The sequence below is a fragment of the Ursus arctos genome, unplaced genomic scaffold (genome assembly GCF_023065955.2).
Source record: "Ursus arctos isolate Adak ecotype North America unplaced genomic scaffold, UrsArc2.0 scaffold_16, whole genome shotgun sequence".
NCBI lineage: Eukaryota > Metazoa > Chordata > Mammalia > Carnivora > Ursidae > Ursus > Ursus arctos.
In genome coordinates this window covers 53311343-53333917 of record NW_026622830.1, presented here as the reverse complement: position 1 = coordinate 53333917, position 22575 = coordinate 53311343, and the positions used below count along the sequence as shown (strand labels likewise).

At 45.7% G+C, this 22575-nt stretch overlaps 1 protein-coding gene across 2 annotated transcripts in view; it reads right to left on the bottom strand.

The window, feature by feature from the left end:
* LOC125281957 (focal adhesion kinase 1-like) overlaps nucleotides 1–22575 on the bottom strand; it is a 344868-nt gene that overhangs the window by 48249 nt on the left and 274044 nt on the right. The window lies entirely within an intron of this gene.

Sequence of the window (22575 nt, the reverse complement as noted above, 5' to 3'; positions counted from 1 at the left end):
CTCAGAGGGGAGGGGGGTGGGGGAATGGGATAGACCGGTGATGGGTAGTAAGGAGGGCACGTATTGCATGGTGCACTGGGTGTTATACGCAACTAATGAATCATCGAGCCTTACATCGGAAACCAGGGATGTACTGTATGGTGACTAACATAATAAAATAAACAAATCATTAAAAAAAATAAAAATTTTATTTATTTGACAGAAAGAGAGAGAGAGCACAGCAGGGGGAGGAGGAGGGGGTAGGGGCACAGGGGACAGACAGAAGCAGACCCTGATGTGAGGCTCTATCCCAAAACCCGGAGACCATGACCTGAGCCGAAGGCAGACCAACTGAGCCACCCAGGTGCCCCCACTTGTATATATTTAAACTCAGAAACAGAGAGGTGGCCACTGGCCAACACTGTCATCTATAAAAGGAGGAAAACCTAGAAACAATCAGAAATAATCTTTTCCATGGATCCAATTAGCACACCTAAAACAAATATGAAAGAGATTCTATCTTGGGATCCAGATGGAAAACTGATCTTTTCCTTTCTGAATATTATAGTAACTTTCTACATTGGACATTTCTAACATTGCTAAACCCTTCTCATTTTTTGTACTTGACAAAAACCAAAACTATACAACTGCTTTGTCAATTTAGAATATTAAAAATAATTAAGGCATACCCTGTGCTGGATTTCCTAAATTTTTTTAAAGATGTATTTATTTATTTGAGAGAGGGAGGGAAGGGGAGGGAGGGAAACATGTGAGCAGGGTGGGGAGAGGGCAGAGGGAGAGAGAGGATCTCACACAGACTCCCTGCTGAGTGCAGAGCCCAACAAGAGGAGGGATGCAGGACTCATTGCCGGGCTCAATCCCATGACCCATGAGACCATGAACTTAGCGGAAACCAAGGGCTGGACATTCAACCATCTGAGCCACCCAGGTGCCCCTGGATTTCTAAACTTCTGATTGCTATGTTACGGAAGCCACCTCTGTGAGCTCGGGTGGCTGCACTGATGGCTCTAACAGGCATATGTCCTCCCATTTAAAGCCTGAAGCCTGTACTAACACCTGTGAAGGTAAAAGGAGAATCCCGGAGGCCCTACACACAACAAGCAGGTCTTATGTTTCTACTATTTCCGGTATCATGAAACAGTTGTCCAGTTCGATTTAATGAAGCCAGAAGGACTTCAATCAGATAACCCAACTGACCCTACCAAAACTCACAGATACTAGACATCTTTATCTTATGTTGGCTCAGTCTACTAACCAGTTCAGTGACCGTTCCAGTCCTCTCTGCCCTCCTACTATCTTTCCCTTTCCCTGTCTTTCCAAAACAAGCACATTAGCGGACAATCTGTCCAACTGTCTATTTGATTCTCTACCCCTACAACTTTCTAACAAGGACCTTAGAACTGAAGCTAGGAACACAAATGGTACTGTACTTCACCCCAAATCTAAGAATCACATTTCCTTTCACCTCCGATACCAGAATATTATTAACCCCAAGACACCTAAACTAGGCTCCAGGCGCCACTAACTAACCAACAATACTGGTATTTCCCTGAGCCCCAACGGAGCTCAGGGACTCTGAGGAATCAGGAGAACACGTGACCCCGAGGATCAACAGTCTGGGCCAGCAGCCTTCCTCAGAGAACTACACCGACACTAGTATGGCTCTATTTAAATTCTCTCAGGGTATCTGTATGCCCCACCGAGACCAATTTAATTACAGACTGACTGTTAAAAGCCAGGTATCACATGCAATAGATGTATATCCTCTCAAAACATAACCACCCAACTATTCTTTGTGGAATCAGGTGATCGCCCCCAGCATACCTGATCAAATGAACTCTGCAGTTCCTTGTATTTAGTAACGGTCGGAGGGTCTGAAAACCTGTAGTTCCCCGGTCTGTAGGAGGGTCTCTATGCTGGCTAGGAGCTCCCAGCCGAGAGCACGGGACCATGTTACCGGTAGCTACGGCCCACGGAACACGACACCAGCCCAAGCTCTAAGGGCTCACCTCACCAGCAAAAGTTCATCGGCTCACAGGCTTAGATGTTATAGTCATTCTCGACCATTCACTGGATAGCCAAGGCGGAACTGTACAACAGGTATACTGGGTCAATAATTTAGAAAAGGGGAAATAACTGACGGATACGAGGGGGAAAAAAAGTCCACTTTGTTATCCAAGACGGACCAACCTGATCCAAGAGACTTTTTCTCTCAGGCCTTAAGCGAACTAGAAAACCAGCCATAATGAAGGTTCCCCCAGTTTCTCGTGACTGTTGTGTTAGCATCTTCTTCTGTGTTAGGTAGCTAGATATTTAAATATTGTAACAAAGCCACTGTGCTGAGCTAAGATCCAATTAACGCTACAGTAACAAAAGGAACCGAAATGGATAAAAAGGTGGTCTGGAGAAACCATGATGAGGAAAATGGCCCAGAAGTGGCCTAACTAAAGAAGAAGGGCCTCCAAGAGGCCACTAGCCGAAGTCACCCAATAGAGGAACATGTCACGCACACTGCACTGTTTCTAGGAGCACCCGCAGGGAACTGAGGCTGCCTCCCAGATGCCATCCATGTGCTCCAAGCAAACTTCGATAAACTGCAGCCAATCAGCCAGAGGTCAGATCAAGACACAAATGTAAAGGTGCTGCTTAATAATTTCCATCTTCTCTATTCTAACAGAACAATAACATTTAGTGATATGAATGCTGAAACAAACTGGCCTATCCATACAACAGAGCAGAAGAGCATTCAGCCATAACAAGGACAAAGTCCTGGTACCACTACACCATGGATAAACCTTGACGTCATTGGGATAAGTCAAAGAAGCCAGACAAAAGGCCGTATGTTGTAGGATCCATTTATATGACAATCCCAGAAGAGGCAAATCCAAGGGGACAGAAAGCAGGTACGTGCTTGCCAGAGGCTGGAGGGAGGGAGATGAGGAGTGCCTGGCTATGGGTATTGGGTCTCTTTTTGGGGTGACGGAGCCGGACAGCGGCGATGGTCGCACAACCCCGTGTGTATACTTAAAACCACATGGAGAATTTCACGTCACATGTGAAATTCTGTTATGTGAAATTTATCTCCATTTTTAAAATTTATTTTTTTTAAGTATAGTTTTTCTATGGCTCCAAAATCTTAAACACCAACAATGCTAATAAGCGTGGCAAAGATGTGGAGCAAATAGAGCTTTTCTATGCTGGTAGCTGGGCTATAATCTGATACAGGCATGTCGGAAACGATCTCTGCTACAGCTGGAGAGCACTGGGACACACACTACAAGCAGCCACTTCACTCTTAGGTACATGCCGAAGAGACACCCAGGCGCAGGGCCACCAGAAGACGCATGCAGGGGGCGCCTGGGTAGCGCAGCGGTTAAGCATCTGCCTTCGGCTCAGGGCATGATCCCAGCGTTCTGCGTTCGAGCCCCACATCGGGCTCCTTCGCTAAGAGCCTGCTTCTTCCTCTCCCACTCCCCCTGCTTGTGTTCCCTCTCTCGCTGTCTCTGTCAAAAATAAATAAAATCTTTAAAAAAAAAAAAAAAAGACGACGACGACGCATGCAGTATTCATAGCTGCGCCATTCACATAGCTCAAAACTGGAAACAACCCAACCATCCATCAATAATAAAACAAACTGTGGTATATTCTTAAATGGAATACTATATAGCAATGAAAAATGAGGAAGTGCTACATGCAACAACTTGGATGAATTTCACGGACATTATGATAAATAGGCAAAACAGAGTCATGGTGACAGAAATCAAAATGTTGGTCACCTTCCCAGGGATATTGATTGAAAGGAACCATGAGGGAGGCTGCTGGGGCTGGTGACGTTGTAAACACTGATATGGAAGGTAGTAGTTAAACCTATACCAGGATACACAAGATGTATGCATTTTACAGTACACACACACACACACACACATTTATTTACAAAATGAGAACAAAAATTTTTCCCAGAAGACAAATGACCAAAAGCAACATGCCATGCCAAATGCACTGGCTAAAATCAACTGCCTGAGCCACAATTATCAACCTAACAAAGAAACGATTCACGTGGGCACATTTCATAAACGGCAACTGTTCTTGATTTTTACGTTTCTGCCTAGGCCTCTCTTCTAATTGTACATGAACATGTTATTGTGCAAAACAGGTAAAATGAATGATGCTTGCAAATACCAAATTACCATTCATTTACCATCTTCTATGAAAGGAGTTCTTTACACACGTACTGACATACATATGACAGAGATCTTTGAGAATCTGTTGAAAAATATGAACATTTTCAAGAGAAAATGCATATACATTAAAACACACAAAATTTTGTATATGATTGAAAAGTTCATGGATCCCCTAAAACTCAAACTTGGACCCCAGCTCTAAGACCAACAGTCCAATCAACGGAGGCAAATGTCTGCCACTGCCAACACTCATTACAAACAAAATTACTACTTCCTGGGTGACTCTACATGCAAGGAGGACATAGGTCATCTCGTTTAATTTCATTTCCACCTCAACTGCTAGAGGTGGGTGGTGCTTGCCTGGTTACAGCGACATAAAAGTCTAAGATGAAAGACGCTGCATGTTCCAAGGACATAAGTCTCCTCCATGGCCAGGTGGTGACAGTGTGACACTGGGGCTCTGAAGTCCTTTCAGTTAAGGTACACCATACATCTAAACACTAGGGAGCCCTTTCACCCCCACCTAACAATGTTCTCTGCCCCTGAAACCCTCGACCTGGGGGAAGCAGCCCACTTTCATCAGTATGCACACATGCGTGTGCACACACACAACTACTGTAGTCCCCACACTAGGAGTAAAAGAGTGTACCCTGATGGGTGCGGCACATCTTGTCACACCTATGGCAGGAAAGGCCAGAGAAATCTGGCACATCCTGGAACGGGGCTTCCTACTGCAGCTTCCCCGCGACTGACTGGCAATGGGAAGAAGAAGGCAGGAAGACATCTTTTTCCTTATCACTCAATCAATGGTAGCTAACGTGATGAAAAGAAATAGAGGAAGTATGGCCAGATGGAATGGGTGGACGGCCGGTGGGAGCCTGGATTGGTGTGTCTGTGTCACACGACAGGACCCCCAGGTTTCCTGGAAATCACAGCAGTAAGGGCTGTCCCCTTAAAGCCAGGCTGAGGAGGTCCATGCCTGGTTCCTAATTACTTCTACTGAGCACATCAATCAATGATACACATTCTCGAGCACATCTTTGTTACTAATTGCAAATCTCCCAGAGAAAAGAAACACAGCTAAAGTATTTTTCTATAATATTACTTTATAATTGAATTATATGTTTAAAAATGTAAAATAAAACAGAGTTAATGCAGGCGTTCAAAATCCATGCAGAAAACGTACATTAACTAATTCCTCCAGCACTGCAACATTTCTGAGCTTGTATCTATCATTGTGCATACTGCATCCAAACACTTTCCTTACAAAGAAACTATCTCAATACGAGGCCTTCGAAGAGCAGAAAAATCACGCTTGTAGCCGGGGGCAGGGTGCTCCTCCGGAACCTCTTCTCTACAGGCGTGAGCACTTGGCCTACACCGGCTTCAAGCACCCACGTTCTCCTCGCCATGTTCCACAGCCGTACTCCAGAGCAGTCTTCCCTAACAGGGCTCTCATGCTTCCCCCATTTCCTTGCTACCTCCTGTTCTTAGTAATGCTTCAAGCTTGGCTCCTGGATCCCCTGTGATGAGCCCTGCTAGGCAATGCGCCCTGTACTGGATCCCTGAGCCCTGGGAGGGTTACAGATGCTGAAGCGTCATGTCTGTTCCCCTGAAAGCACTTTCCAACTTGAAAGAGGTGTGACAACAGCGCCTAGCCCTCTGTGATGTCTAGAGACAGACAGGGAAAGCTCCTTGTTACCAGAGGAAACGAAGAAGCTGCAGCCAGTGGGCTAGGAGGTAAACCGAGAGGCTGAGAGACCAAGTCAAGGAAGGAGGTGCCAAACGCACGACCTGGTCAAAGGAAGAACCTCTCTCTGCACCCCAGTGCAGTGATGGGGGGAGGAAATGCCTGCTGAGAGGGAGTTCCACAGAGCTTATAAAGAAAGGAGGTGCAGGCAGGACACGCAAGGAACTCATGGCATTTTGCTGAAAAGGGAGAATGCAGACATGGGGACCCACCTGCAGAGAAGGCAGGGACTTCTGCTGGCCCTGTGCATGCCACATGAAAGCCACACAACAGATATACCAACTGGAAACAGGTCAGGTCAGGTTTTGCAGATGTTCACTGAATACATGACTAAAATCTCACCGTACTCGAACACAGTATATACTCAGCCTCTACTAAATAAGAAAAAACCTGGGGCGCCTGGCTGGCTCAATCTGTAGAGCATGAGACTCGAACTCAGGGTTGTGAGTTCAAGGCCCACATCGGGGGTAGTGTTTACTTAAAAAAAAAAAAAAAGGCAAAATTGAGTCTAGTATTACAAGATAAAAAACAAAAAGCCTTTTACTTAATATTGCCAATGTGCTAGCCACCTAAGCAGTTTTTTATATACATTACTCACTTAATGTAATCCCGATACAAATCCTAACAAGTACACATTAACCCTCCCAACACAGGAGAGAAAAACGAAGACATAAAAATGAGGGAGGAGCAGGGTCTGGATGGACCACCCTCCTCAATAAGCAGCTAGAAAACTGCACAGAACATGGGAAGCAGCTGCTTTTACCCCGACACACGCAGCACCTCACCATGACCTCTGAAGGAGGGGACAGATGGAGTGAGACCTGGCTCTCTGCCAGGGGGCAGTTTCTGGACAGCAGCACAGGGACGGTAACCCAAACAGAGCCTGATGAGCTCAAGAAGAACAGAGAGGCAGGACAACTAGAATTTGCCAGAAGTCGTGCAGACAAAAAGTTCCAAATTCTCCATGGAACTCCCCTTGAACATTTGGGTATTTGAATTCATTCGTTCATTAAAATAGTCCTGTCCAGTGGTTCACAAAGAAAAAATTAATGTTTTTAATGGGCTTGGATCATCATCTTAACATTTCAGTCTCTTAAAACTAACTCCAGAACTTAGTGTGAAAAATTAAGTTAGGAGGGGCTACGGTATCACGGTGCTGAGACAGAGGTCTGGGCTGGCTTCAAATCCAGCTCCACGGACATGCGGTTAACATGCCAACAGGACATTTAACCTAGTTGTGAACACCAGTGTGCTGACAGCAGGACAGCAGTGACTTCACAGGACTATCACACGGATTGAATATAAAAACATATACAAAGACAATGTGATCTAGAATGTGCTACATACACAACGAGGAAGCCAATGCCAATGATTCATTTGGTCATGAACACTTGTCCACCAGGCAGCAGGAACTGATGTGCTCGGTCTGAGGGTCTGATCTGCAACCCCACCCCACACGGCAGCTCCCAGGAGTAGCCTCATCTGGGGGCGCAGACAGTGAGCGGCTGCACGACTTGCCCCAGACCCTGCGACTCCCTGTGCTGGCTCACAGTCTGTCTTTCCCTTCCGCACTAGACACCCGCCAATCCGAGGACGGTCCACGGACTAGCAGCACAGGCATCCTATCATCAAGAGGCTGTAAGAGCCCTACCACAAACCTACTTAAGAAGAGTCTGTGCTTTAGAGACGCCTCGGGGGGGGCTCAGTTGGTGAAACATCTGCCTTTGGCTCAGGTCATGGTCCCGGGGTCCTGGGATCGAGCCTGGAGTCAGGTGCCCTGCTCGGCGGGCTGCTTCTGCCTCTCCCCTCTACTTGTGCTCTCGCTTGTGCGCTTACTCTCTCCAATAAATAAAATCTTAAAAAAAAAAAAAAAAAAGAATCTGTACTTCAACAAAACTACCATGAGATCCCTATGCAAGTTTTGTCTGGGAGCCACAACATTAGGTACCTGTATCAAAACAAAGAAACGTTCTAATTTTCTTTACTGTATTTATTTACTTCCCACCTACTCATTCATCCCCTCGCCCCAACCAAAACGTATTATAGTAGACTATAAGGTGCTTTCCTGGGCATCAGGGTATCAGGACAGACTGATACTAGGAAAGAGACAGACTGGTCATCAGGACAGAGCAGGACACAGGAAATAGCCCCTGCCCCTATGGCCCTTATAAGAAAGACCAGCACAGACAAGTACATGAAGAACATGGTGTTAGGGGTGATGCCGGGAAAACAGGTACCGCCCAGACATGGGGCATGGTCGAGTTCCTAGAATATGAGTTCCAAGCCGGGATCTTGAGAATGGGTACGTCTAAAGTTACACCCAACAAAAGACATGGCTGCAGGTGTATGTTAGTGATCCAGGGAGTCAATGCAAAGGTCAACACGGCTTTAATTCAAACAGCAGAGAAGCTAGACAAGGCCCAGCTCCAGAGGCAGGTGGGGAGCCTGAACGGTCTTAGGATTTGCACCTGGGCAGCAATTAAGCCCATACAGACCAATCTGAAAGCTTCTGTTATAATCCTGACAGCACTAACTATGGCCCAAGAAGTGGAAAGATTTGAGAGCTATAAAAAAATCAAGAGGACAGGGAGTGACTAGATTGCCCACATACAATTAAAGGAAAGTCAGCAACCATTTTTCTTGCTCAGGTAACTGAGTGGAAAAGTGATACCATTCCATGGAGATATAGAACACAAGAGGGGCAGAAACTGTCAGAGGAATGAGGATGAGCAAGAAACAGAAGAGTTACTTCGGTTTGGTATTTGTTACTGGGAACAATACAGCCCCACATGCCTGAACTCATGCGAATAGAGATGCTTCCTGCTTGGAGTCAAGGAGTGGGGAGCAGGGAGCTGGACTTCTGGAAGCTAACTCTGGGAAACGGAATAAGGCTTGGTGGACCCCATCTGCTCTCAGGCTGGGGGGTGAAGGGGGAGGCATCTGATATTCTGACTGGGGCACTTTGAAGTCTTTCAAAAAAACCCTATAATTTCACAGCTATAACAGAGTCTTTGTACTCCTAAGAAAGAGACGTAAATTTACCTTTGGGAAAATATTTCCATAGGTTCTTTCTTTGGCGAGCATTTTGCAAAAGCAAAACAGCATAATGACAAAGACTCCCAATGTGGAGTTAAACTGCTGTGCCTAATAAAAGAGCAATTTCCCTACTATACAAACACTGACCTGGACCTCATCATGGTAAAAGCTGCTCCTGAGACAGGAAGGTTTGCATCTAGACTCAGGGCTTCCAGAGGTTTCTGTAGGTAATTGTTGATGCAACATTACCATGCCAGGACTGTTCTAAAAACTTAAAAATGAAATAATTTAATCCTCATAATAACCTTATTTTGGGGGGCGCCTGGGTGGCTCAGTAAGTTAAGTGTCTGCCTTCGGCTCAGGTCATGATCCAGGGTTCTGGGATCAAGTCCCACATCGGCAAGGAGCCTGCTTCTCCCTCTGCCTGTCCCTCCCCCTGCTTGGGTTCTCTCTCTCTCTGACAAAATAAATAAAATCTTAAAAACAAAACAAAGCAAAAGACCTTCTTTTTCCCCACCTTCCACATGTGGGAACAGAGAGAAGTGACCCGCCCAAGGCCACATGCCTCCTACATGAGCCTCACAGCCAGGCAGTCTACCTCAAGACTGGGCTCTTGCTTGCCAAGCCCTGCTGCTGCTGGATTCCCATCCTCTCTTGAAAACACTGTCACTGGCGGGTCTCACTCCTGCGTGGCAACACACAGTGGAGTGGCAACAGGTATTCGCCCATCATGTTGTTACCACACACCCCTGTCCTGGGCCAAGGGTCAGCTGGATATGCTATTGCTACTGCCCGCTTTTCCATGGCCACAATGCTTCATGTAGTCATCCAGCCATGCCTGTCCCCCAGGGGCAAATGAATGTGCCACACCACCCTTAGATTAGTTAAGTTGAAAATACTTACTTTACCAAGTACTAGGCTAGGCACTGGAACAGATGTGTGGATATATATATATGACCCTACCCTGCAGAGCTCTCAGCCTAGTCAAGGGAGATACACACATGTGACTAATTACAACTGTAATAAATATTACTAAAAAATGGCAAGAGTAGGAAGAGTTGTAAAGGAAGAGACCTCACCCCTTCCACAGTTAGAACGTCACAGCTGCACAGGTGCCGCAAGGCCGCAAGGAGGCTGTCTTGCCACGGGAAGGGCGGAGGAGGAGAGGCCCAAGGGGTAGCCACGGGGCTTCAGTATCCAGGAACCTGCAATCTGGAAACCCTTACCCTTTGCTTCCAGAAAATGTCCTTGTATCAGATCTTTGATGATTTAATCCTTTTGTCTCTTTCTACAACTCTTATTATTTGGATGTTGGACCTTCTCAACTCATCCTACTTGCTTTCTTTTCTCCCTCATTTTTCTTTCCTACACATGTTCTGAGAGATATCTTCCACATTATTTCCCACTGCTCTTACTGAGTTTATGTCTACTTTGGTGCTTTCAATTTTCCTCTTCTTTGAATGCACTTTTTGAAAGAATTCTAGGGGTGCCTGGGTGACGCAGCTGGTTAAAGCATCTGACTCTTGGTTTTGGCTCAGGTCGTGATCTCAGGGCTGTCGGAGCGAGCCCTGCGTCAGGCTCTGCGCCCAGCAGCAGAGTCTGCTTGGGACTCTCTCCACCTCTCCCTTTGCCAACCCCCCAAAAATAAATAAATAAATCCTAAAAAGAAAAAAAAAAAGGATTCTGTTGGTCTTTCATGGATGCAGTTCTACTGACATTTAAATTTTTTATCTTCTTTTAGCTTCTTTCTGCTTGTGGTTTCCTCTTTGTTACTCAAAACTGTTTTCTCTCTCTGTTTTGGCTTCACATTTTGAAAGCAAAGGCTGTCTTTATTTTTTTTATCGAAATATAATTGGCATACAACAAATTAGTATTAGGTGTACATGTAATGATTTGACATTTGTATACAATATGAAATGATCACCATAACAAGTCTAGTTACCACTTGTCACCATAAAAAGTCACCCAAAAAAAGAACTTTTTTCTTGTGATGAGAGTTTTTAAGATTTACTCTCTCGGCATCTTTCAGGTATACACTACAATATTATCAACTACAGGGAGCATGCTGTACGTTATAGCCCCACAACTTATTGATAACTGGAATTCTGTACCTCTTGACCCCCTCACCCATTTCGCCCACCCCTCCAAGCCCCCCTTGAGCAACCACCGTTCTTTTCTCTGTATCTAGTTTTATTTGTTCGTTTGTTTTGGTTTTTTTGGTTCCACTCGTTACTGAGATCACAAGGTATTTGTCTTTCTCTGAAAGATTAGTCTTATTTCATGTAGCATAATGTCCTCACAATCCATCCCATGTTCTTGCAAATGGCAAGATTTCATTTTAATGGTGGAATAATACTCCACGGTATGTATTTATATGTGTGTGTACGAACGCACACACAATCTTCTCCACCTATTCACTCATTAATGGACACTTGGGTTGCTTCCATGTCTTGGCTATTGGAAATAATCCTGTAGTACACATATATCTGTTCAAATTAGTATTTTCACTTTCTTTGGATAAATACCTCATAGTGAAACAGCTGGATCATATGGTTAATTCTACTTTTAATTTCTTGAGGAACTTCCATACTGTCTCCACAGTGGCTGCACCAGTTTGTATTCCCACCAGCAGTGCATGAGGGCTCCTTTCTCTCCACATCCTCAGCAACACTTGTTATTCTCGTCTTCGTGATCACAGCCATTCTGACAGGTGTGAGGTGATACCTCACGGTCATTTTGATTCGCATTTCCCTGACGATGAATGATGCTGGGCATATTTTCACGTATCTGTTGGCCATCCGGATGTCCTCTTTGGAGAAATGTCTACTCAGATCCTCTGCCCATTTTTTTCAACACTTTTTTTTTTGGTATCGAGTTGTATGAGTTGCTTATATATTTTAAATATTAGTCCTTTATTAGATATATGATTTACAAATATTTTCTCCCATTCTTCAGGCTGCCCTTTTCTTGCCCTTTGGTTGATGGTTTCCTTTGCTGCACGGAAATTTTTAGTTTGGTGTTGTCCCACTTGTTTCTTCTTGCTGTGCTGCAGACGCTGTCTTTAAACACCTGGTTGTCGAGGAGCCCTGTACATGCGGGCGACCTGATGATCTCTGCGCTGAGCAGAGAATCAGCTGCTTGGCTAGAGACCCCAGAACGTTAGTCTGCCTTTTCTCTTGGACCAGTCCCCTTATAAAAGAACGTTTCCATCTCCTGCTAAGATCAGGTAAAAGACTCCTCACAGGATTCTGGGAGCCAAAGAGAAAGAAAGTGTGGCTAACTTCACTTAATCCCCAATTTTGAGTGCAAGAATGCAATTTCCAGGGGCGCCTGCGTGGCACAGCGTTAAGCGTCTGCCTTCGGCTCAGGGCGTGATCCCGGCGTTATGGGATCGAGCCCCACATCAGGCTCCTCTGCTATGAGCCTGCTTCTTCCTCTCCCGCTCCCCCTGCTTGTGTTCCCTCTCTCGCTGGCTGTCTCTATCTCTGTCAAATAAATAAATAAAATCTTAAAAAAAAAAAAGAATGCAATTTCCATAGTAACGCTGTTAACAACCTACGATGGGGAAAATAATGTACTACAATAGCATTTCAACTATTATGGCTTTGACGACTTTCAGTGGTTAGGCAGGCACATCCCTTGGATTATCAAGACTATTAAAGCATCTCTGCCTTGAGCCATCCATTTACTTTCTATGGGCAAGACACCCTAGAGATTATAGGACACCTAAAACTTCACCTAAATCACACAAATAAACCTTTAAAAGAATGAGCCCAATCTAGTCCCTGAGCCTATAACTGAAGAAGGCTGTGAATTCTACCGAAGAGACAAGTCTCAGTGACGGTTCCAGAGGCCGTGACTTCTGAGCAAGATCCCGACTGAGAAGCAGTGCGTGTTACTAATGTTAAAGACTATACCTGCCTCCCCCGCTCCCAACAAGTGACTCTTAAATTATTAGAGGCTCCTTGTCTGCAGAGCACAAGCAGTAACACCCACCATCCTAGAGGAGATAATGAAGGTAGAGTGCTTATTACCAAGATATATTAGAGACGATGTCAGCATCCAATCCGCGGCAGCAGTGCTTAGGAGGGATAACCTGAATTCTCTAGGCCGATGAAAGGGAAATGCTAAGATTGTTTTCAAAATGGAAAGCCTAAAAGGCCCCCCCCATTTAATTAATACTTCAAAAGTCCCATCATAGCCCTAAAAAGCATCTTTCCTGCCACACTTCAAAGCTTTATGAATCCTTGTCAAAAAAAGAAAACAACAGACTATCATTCCCACTATAATACTATCTGGTATGTTTGAAATCTGTAATTAAACCCAATGACCAAATGAAGCACAAGTGTTCCAAGAATTTTCCGCTAAACCTTGCCCTATAAAAAGACAATATGCATTTTTCTAAACTGAAAATATACCAGCAGTACACCATTCCATCATGATCTTACATAAAAGTTAAAACAAACAGAATACCTGACAGTCTGATATTATCTTCTCAATGATTCTGTCAACTTTACAATAGGTAAGATTTTCACAGTAGAAAAGTAAAGTTAGTATATGATATTCTGGAAGTATTTTGTTTCTCTTAAAAAAATTTGAAATGGTTAACAAAACAGACCTTGGGGGAAATACAACATACGGCCTCATCCTGCTTAACAAGGTCCTAAGTTTTTTCCTTGGTTTTTGTTTGTTTGCTTTTAATATAAGACAGACTACGTATATCTTTCAATACAACATTTTTCTGGCCAACATAAATATAAGGAAAGTTTATATTCACGTCCCCTAAACTCATTACATAACATTAAACAAGACTGTGTGAAAAAGTCTCAAGCTGCAATCCAAATAAAATCTGCAGGTCACTGAAACCACCTACAGTCTGAAAAGCAAGGTGTCCGAAAATCAGGGGAACCCTCCCTGTGGAAGTGACTGCTGCAGAGCTCTTTCTTCCGTCAACATCCTGACACCTCTCACAGCACCACACAGAGACATTACAGTATAAGCGATGGGGGTGTAAACACAGCTCTGGTCTGAAATGTTTCCACCTGCAGCATCAGCCACTGACGGAAGCTCATCAGATGTTCCCAGCAGCAGAGCCACACAGAAGGAAGCACTGGGCCTCTCTGGCACCCGCTCCAGTCCGACTCTGCAGGAGCCGCCCTTCATCCCCTGAATCCCTGCCCAGCGGCTCTCGGCCCCCTTCCTCAACATTCAAGCCTCAATTCTTCTCCTTGCTCCCTGGTTCTAGGAAATGGTTTCCTTTTCTGTTATAAGTTTTTGTCTGCATTTTTTTCTAACAAATTCCTTTAACGCTGTACCACTTTATTACACGTGTAATATTAGGGTATTTTTAAGCATTTAAAATCTCGTATCTCAGATTTTATATATACTCTTTTCCCTGGGCTTTAGGAACCTGGCTTAAGATACCGTGTTGATGCGTCTGATCTTCCCTTTCCAAACTGAGCACAATGCCAGACCTCCAGAGCTGCATCGCTGCGTGGGGGCTGCACACACGGTCCAATTCTGCTAGTCTGGACTGGAGCCTAACGTGTGAGATGCACAAATCCCGAGCGCAGAGCTCCACGGCTTTCTACATGAGCACACACATACATGCGTGTGTGCATCCCTATCCCTGGAATACAACTACACAAGACAACACATTCCTGTTGCTGCTTTACAGCCCTTTGTGACTAGTACCTCGCCACCAAATGGGACTAAGACTCCCAGTACTGCCACGAGAGATTAGTGTCCCTAACTTTACATACACTGGTCATGCAAACGGAAACGTAAGGGGACACCTCCCAGCTTGTTCTATGAGAATGGCGGTACTTGAAATGAGAGCACCACAAAAAGGTCACAAGAAAAAAAATGACAGATTGATACCCCCACGCAAATAGATACAGATTTCCTAAACAAAATATTGCCTATCGATCTAACAATATATAAAACGATAATACAACATGATCAAGTGGGATTTACCTCAGAAATGCAAGGCTGATTCAACAATCGAAACGTAATTCACCCATTATTTTATAAAACAGAAAATTTCTACAAGCAATTCAATACACACCGAAAAAGCACTTGACAAAATGCAACACCCTCTCACGATTTAAAAACAAAAACAAAAACACAACACCTCTCAGAAAACCAGGAGTTAAAAGGAAAATTTTTACATTCAGCGGAGGACCTCTACCAAAACAAAGACAAAACGAGGACTAAACCCTACTCGACACTGAGAACTTGCTCCCTGAGGCCAGCACATGACAAGAACACTGTAATGAAGGTGCCGGTCAAGGCGAGAGGGCAAGACAGAGAAATAAAAGACATAAAGATTGGACAGAAAAGGTTATTTTCAGATTACACGAGCATAGATTTCTTTGGATTTTCTACTTGCTCCAGTAAACCACCAGAACCAATAAGTGAATTTATATTAAGGCCACGAGATAAACGAACAAGATGAACCACTGCCACACATAAGCCAAGCGCTGCCCCTTACAACGGCGTTGGAACAGCACGAAGCCCTCCAAACTGAGACGTACCGCACACAACTGAGGGAGCTCACAGACCTCGCTACCTGGACAGGTTGACCAGAAGTCACACTATTGTTCACAGGCCAGTTCGCCCAAATCGATGCACAGATGTGACAGGGCCCCAGGTGAAACAGAAGGGAACCCGAAGTCTGTCAGCTCCGGAAGCTGCTGTCACTGGCAAAGCACCGCCCCCTGACCAAAGACTCCGCCGCAGACTGTGCGCAGAGGGCGACACGGACACACACTCCGGAGCGTCAGAGCACAGGAAAGAAGCCAACGGCACGCTGGTCTTCACGCTCAAAGGAAAAACTTACCACCACTGCTTGGTTTTCAACATCAAACTCCTATACAACATTTAGAATAGGACTCATTTTCTACAACTTTTCAGGAGAAAGGTATAGAAATGCCGACGTGTATCATCTGAAGAAGGTAAAAAAGATAATGTAGACGGGCATATAAACCTCCGCTCTGGGAGCTACAGTCAATCACACTACCATTTATACAAATATTACTCAAAGGCAAAACAAAACCACTCAGTGATAATTGTTTCAAAATGGATTTTTCTCTTTAACTGAAAACAGATAAAGTTATGAAATACAGAAAACTGTTAAATTTACAATAAATTCCTAATAGTTTGAACAATTACAGATGAATTTGAAAGGAAAGATTTGTGAAATCTGCTTTAAAAACTCAGTGTCACTAACCATTCAGGCACTACAAAGAAGTTTTTTTAATTTTCACAAAAACCTCCATGACCCTTCTCATCTGCCTCTAGTGATGTGAACCTCTGTCTCTGCAAGCAGACAAGGTGACTAAATCCATCAATCTACTCATCGGCTCACTACAGGAGTCTAGTAGTGTGAGGCCCTGGGGGTGCAGCATTAATCTGGAATGAGCAGTTCCTTGCCTGGTGGGGGGCGGTGCATTTCACTGCAGGACAGCAAACAGCGCAAACAAGTAGACCCCAGAGTGTGCCGGCTGGTGAGAAGGGCGAGCAGGAGCGGGCGCCGGGACAGATGGGGACAGTGGTGCCGGGAGGAGGGTGATCGGGGGGACGACACACTCTACGGGTTCATATAATTACTGCTCAACCAGGAGACTGGGGGCGGGGGCCATGACAGACGGACGGAAGCCTGCGATAAAGCATCAGCTGGTGCACACATTTCCTGGCGCGCGCTACGTGAAACGAAAGGTCCTACGTGAAACGAAAAGCTCTAAAACTGCACATGAAAAGAACACGGGGAAACCAGCGGCTTCTTCTCCAAACACAATGAGGAAAGTGAAACAATCTGAGAGACAAATTATAATACCCACCATATTATTTCTGTGCATGAGGAAGTTGATGTTAATAATATCCAAACTAGGGCTGAAAGGGGGCTCACTGTACTCTCTCGGTTAAGACCTCAGAAGCAAAGGTGAGCCCTTCACGGAGAACACGCTGGCCAGGCTGTGCTCCCGTCTCTGTCCAAGCACTGCCCTACTGCGGTGCTCCACCCTGCACCATGTGTTCAGTCCCCTAGCCCAGCCCGCCTCTTTGCAGCACCAGAAAGGCCTACTTAACACGAACTCCCCTCTTCTGCACACCTACCACATGCTGGGGGCGCAAGCACATTCCACTGACGCTTACCAACAATTCGGATTGACAAGGAAAGGAGCACACACTAGGAATCTAAGCTAGAATGGCTTGGTGGTTTCCAGGGTGTCCCCAGGTACAGGGGAAAGGCACTGGTGACCAGGCAGCGGGGGACAGAGGTAGACAAGGTGTGCAAAGCCAAATGGTGGGTGAGCCTCCCAGGAAAAGAGAGAACAGTGTCAAGTGGGTGGACAGGGATAAGACAAAAAGGCTGGAACCACACCTGGGGAGCACAGATCTTTAGGGGCAGGGTAAAGGCTTACAAGAGCCCCGCCCTCACCCCTTAGAGACAGTGGGCGGAGGAGCAAGCCTTCCCTACTCACCTCTCTCCACGAACCTTAACGCAGCCTCCAACTATAATCAGCAGGAAAGCCCATGTTTGCCTAAACACTCCACACACAAGTTCATTTCCCAGTGCCTTTGCCCCCAGAATTCCTACAGTATGGAAGACTCTCCCCACCGTCTCCACCGGCATGAAACAGCACCTCCTTTAGAAAAATGCCCCAGATTTCAACAATTCGGGATTATTTTCACTCAACAATCACTGAGTGCTGATAACATGTCAGATCACATGGATTCAAAAAGCAGTAACGTTAGAACCTGGCCCACGAGAACTGACAACCAAGGAAGTGAGACAAGCAAATAAAGAAAGTTGAATGAGTTACCAGCTAAGCCTGTGTGTGCAGAGCTGATGCACAAAGATGCCAAAGCCCAGCCCTGTGGTCCAAATGAGAGAGAGGGAGACAGGCAGACACACACACACACACACAGCCATGCCCTAGGGCAGAACCCTCAAAGTTTCCCCTTTAAAAAGAATGAATGTTCCAAGCAGAAAAGGAGAAACAAAAGCATAACGGGGGGGGGGGTGGCATGAAGAGGCACCAGCCGGCAGTGCTGAGGCTGGAGCCCTTCAGAGCCGAGCTGAGGGCGAGGCCCGTGCAGAGGAGGCAGTGTCTCACAACATCGCTGGCATCAGGGCAAGCGGGGGACAGACTGGAGCTCAGCATTCATTCTCACTGAGGGGCTACTGTGTGCCAGGCACCACGAGCTGTTCCCTCATGCTGGGCACTCATAAAACTTCATCACTCTTCTGGAAAGCATTTAACACCTTTTACTGTAAACGTATAGATGTCCAGATTATTTACATAAATACAATTATAAAATAAATTCACACGCTCACATATAAATGTATTTTTAATCTGTCTTCCCCACAAGTCAATTAGCAACTTAAGCTGTCAGACCGGATGGCCACGATCCCAGAGGAGTGGCAGAGGCCCACGGAGATTAATTCCCAGGGAAGCGATCAGGCCCTGGGAGCCCAACCGAGGCCCATCTGTTGAGAGAGCTAGAATGCGGTGTGTGCTGCTATAGGAAGAGACTCAACCACCAATCTACAACTCGCACCACTGCACGATGACTGGCTAGGCCGCCTCAGTGACGGGATATCCATAAAGATTTTTCCATGAACAAATACATGGAATCAACAGTTTAAGATGATCTCTTGGATTTAAGTGTCATGATATATTCTATGCTCAGGTTTTAAGAAAATATTAAAATTTATGACGGGGGACCCTGGCTGGCTCAGTCAGTAGAGTGTACGACTCTTGACCTCGGGGTTGTAAGTTTGAGCCCCACATTGGGTGTACAGATTACTTAAAAAATAAAATCTTTCAAAAAATAAAAAATTTATGACAGATGTTTAACGATCTGAATTTCACATTTTCCATGGAAATCTATTTAAAGGTCTTAAAGGAAGAGTCAGTAACTAAGTTAACATGTACCACCTAGCGAGGCGCCACAATACAGGCTTTGTAGGTTAACAAAAAGTAACCGATCTCGTCCCGCTCTGCTTTTTCTCACCTTCTCCACCTGGAATGCCTTTCCCCAACTACCGCGAGCCCCACTCACCATGCCCGGACCTGCTCTCTCAGGAGGACACCGTCCCCCTCCCTCTGAGCTCCCCATCACTGTCTTCCCCATCAGGATTCTCTACCTGGTCTCGCCTGCTCCTGCAGGATCTGCCCTACGCACCTCAACCCTGCTACCATGGGAGAGTAACCTGTCCAGCATGCAAGAAAACAGATGTCCCTGGGGGTGAAGACAGAAGGAATACACATGAGCAGATGGCAAATTTTATTAAGAGGCCTTACTGTCAGGGAGAGTGAGAACTCTTAAGAATATCAAGCAAACAGAAAAAAAAAAAAGTGGCAACTGTTAAGCTCAAGAAAACAGGAAAACAAAAAGTGGAACTAAAAGGGAATATAATCATGCTACATTCACCAGCTCAATAGTGAGCAACATTAACAAAGTCAAAACAATTCGCCAAATTATGGTTCTAAACAAAAATTGTGCTACAACTATGTGGGGAAAGATGGGAGTTCAAAATGTAACTTTTTCTAAAAGTGACGCATCGATGGCCCTGCCTCTACATAGATATTGCTGGGAACCGTGGACAGAAATGCTACAAGAAACAGATAAGCAGGATTCCAGGCAGCTCTGGGAGGCGGATGGTGGAGGCAGGACAGGAGCCCGCTGGGTTCTGCATGAACCATTCAACACTGTTTTACTTTTGAACACATGCACGTACCACCCTCTGATAGAAGTGAAATTTCTAAGTAAGAAAAAGAAACAGAATCTCTAACAGAAGCACTTCCAGCAGGACATAAGTGTTTTCCTACAATTTTACAACCACGCTACCCCCTTTCCCCTTCAACAGTGTCTCTCCACCCTCAGGACGCAGGGCAGCTGAGGACAGCGTGCATGGCCTGAGACCTGGCGTCAGCCTGCCGGCTCCGTACTCTTGAGAAAGCTACTGTAAGCTCTGAACCTGACCTTTCCCCGCCCGTGACATGAAGACACCACCACGGACCTCAGGGACCCGGCTGCGTTGCTCAGCACCCAGATGGTGAGTAAGTGTGAGGATGACCGTACACCCTGGACCTAAGTCACCCAGATGCAATCTGTCTCACTACCCTCTCCCCCTTCACACCACCGTCCAGGCGGGCTTTCATTCTGACCACGCCCCCACACTGCGCCGAGCACTTGCCAGAGTGTCCTCCAAGTCGCCAAACCCGAAGGCCAAACCTCAGTCCTCATCATGACCTTTCCTGACACTTCAGAGAGTTGATCACATCCTCCTCCTGGACACTTCTTCCCTTCTTCCCATGGTGCCAGTGCTTGTGGTCTTCTTCACACCTGCTCTGTGCCAAACACTGCTCATGTTCGTCCTTGAGCACTCGATGGCAGAGTGATCCGAGGCTCAGGCTTGCTTGTCTTCTCTGTGCTCACTCCCTCGGTGACCACAGACCGTCACTGCGTTTTCATGGCCACTTCCAGCTCAGACTTCTCTTCCAACCACCAAATGCCTATTTACAACTGCCTACATGACATCTCTACTTGGATCCCTAACAGAATCACAAACTTAAAACGCCTACAGTGAGCTCCCCATCTGCCCCTCTAAACCAAGTTCCACCCACAGCCTTCCCCCCATCTAGTTGCCCAGGCCAAGAGCCTTCTAGTCAACTCAACTCCTCCCCTTTGTCCTCACATGCCTTATCCAATCTGTCAGCAAATCCTACTGGTTCTACCTTTGAAATACATCCAAGGCCCAACTGCTTCTCACCACCTCCAGTTTTCCTGCTCCAATCCCAGCCTCCGCTGCCGCTCACCTGGTTCCCTGAACAGCGTGCCGACAATCTCCTGGTTGTCCTCTACTCTCCCCCACCCTCCAACCCCCACCACCAGTGTCTATTCCCAACACACTAGCCTTTCAAACCTCAGCCGAATCTCAGGGCTCAACACTGAGGGAGGGACAGCTGGCCTCCGGAGCCGACAGCCAGCACCGCCTTACCCTAGCGACTCTTTGTTTGGACAAACAGCCCCAGAACCTCACAGTTCAATCTATGTCGATTGTTCTCAGCTGCCCTGACGCTAAATAACCTATCTTCATTCACCAAATGGGGGGTTTCAGATGGGTCTCCGGGCAACCTTCTTTTCTGTCTACTGCCTCCCCACACCCCATTAACCCTGAAAATAATCTCCATACATATTTCAGCAATTCAACTCCTCCAAAACTTTGCTTTGCTTTCCTAGAATTCTGATTGTAAAACACCTCCATCCCAAGTTCTGCCTTAAGAATGCAACACCCCAAAACAAATCAAGAACCAAGAACCTGATCCATCCTGCAGGGGCTCAAGTGGACCAGGGCACTCAGGTACATCAAGGGCCCCGGATCTCAGAGGAACACCATTAAGTCGATGCTGTACAAAGCCAGGCTTACTCGTGTGGCCTCACCAGTTGTCCAGAATTGGGGGAAACAATTATAGAAACACTGGTTATAAGGTATTTTTCCTGGGTTTACATATTTTCAAACGGGGGGGAGGGGAGGGGAGGGCCAAACTAGAAGCAGCAGATTATATCTCGGTGTTCAAAGTTCCAGTGAGCCAAGAACGGGCTCTCAGTTCCCTGTCAGGCCTTCGTTCCACTGCACATCCCATTAAGAAGAAAAATTTTGTGTAACTTCTGCTAAATATGAAACTGTCTTGGGCTCTACCATGACGAACGATTTTTAATAGCTAATGCTGATGAAAAGTTATACTTGATATTCTCCCTCTTGTTTGGATCCACTAAGAAAAGAGAACTGATTTTGTGGCAAGCATTAAACACTACTTCATCCAGCATTTAGTGAAAACTACCCATGGGTCAAGCAGAAAACATGCAGAAACGAAATAACAAAATCTTTGCTCTTAAAGATGCAGAAACAGACTTGTACCCAATAAATATAGCCCACTGTTACAGGAAGAAACATTGAAATGTGCAGGGAGGGTGGGGAGGAGACAAGGGATGTAAACAGCTGGGCATGGCCTTCTCCAAAAGACAGCAGAGTCACACCTGGCACAGCACACAGAACAGGTGCCTCTCATAGCCAAGAAAGGGTAGAAGGAATCAGAAAAAAGGAGCAAGACTTCCAGGCCTTACTTGGAAACTGAAACTTCGTGACACAATTTCCCTTCCCTTCCCTAATACCTAATCCTGGCAGAAACAAAAGTGGGTTTGGGGGAGAAAGGAGAACAAAGGAGGAAAGTGAACTGACCCCCAGAAGGAAATGGAAAAACAATCCAGGGTCCTGCCCCTTGGACATCTAAGACAAACACACTTGCCAAAGTCAAATTCAACGTAATTATAATGATTCTGAATTCTGAATCCATGAAGTCTAAGTTTATGGGGCTTTTACACCAAAGCAATGTATTGCTAAAATCTTACCAATGCTAATACCACAAGACAGATTGATGAATCTTCTATCAACGATCTGTCCTCGATTTACCACTAGGCCTACCAGAAAGAGCAGTCTTTGGAAATAAGACAAACTGGAATAGAATCTCAATTCTATAACCTCCCAACTGTGGAGTGCAGCACAAGTGCCAAGGTTACAAATTAACAAATCACAAA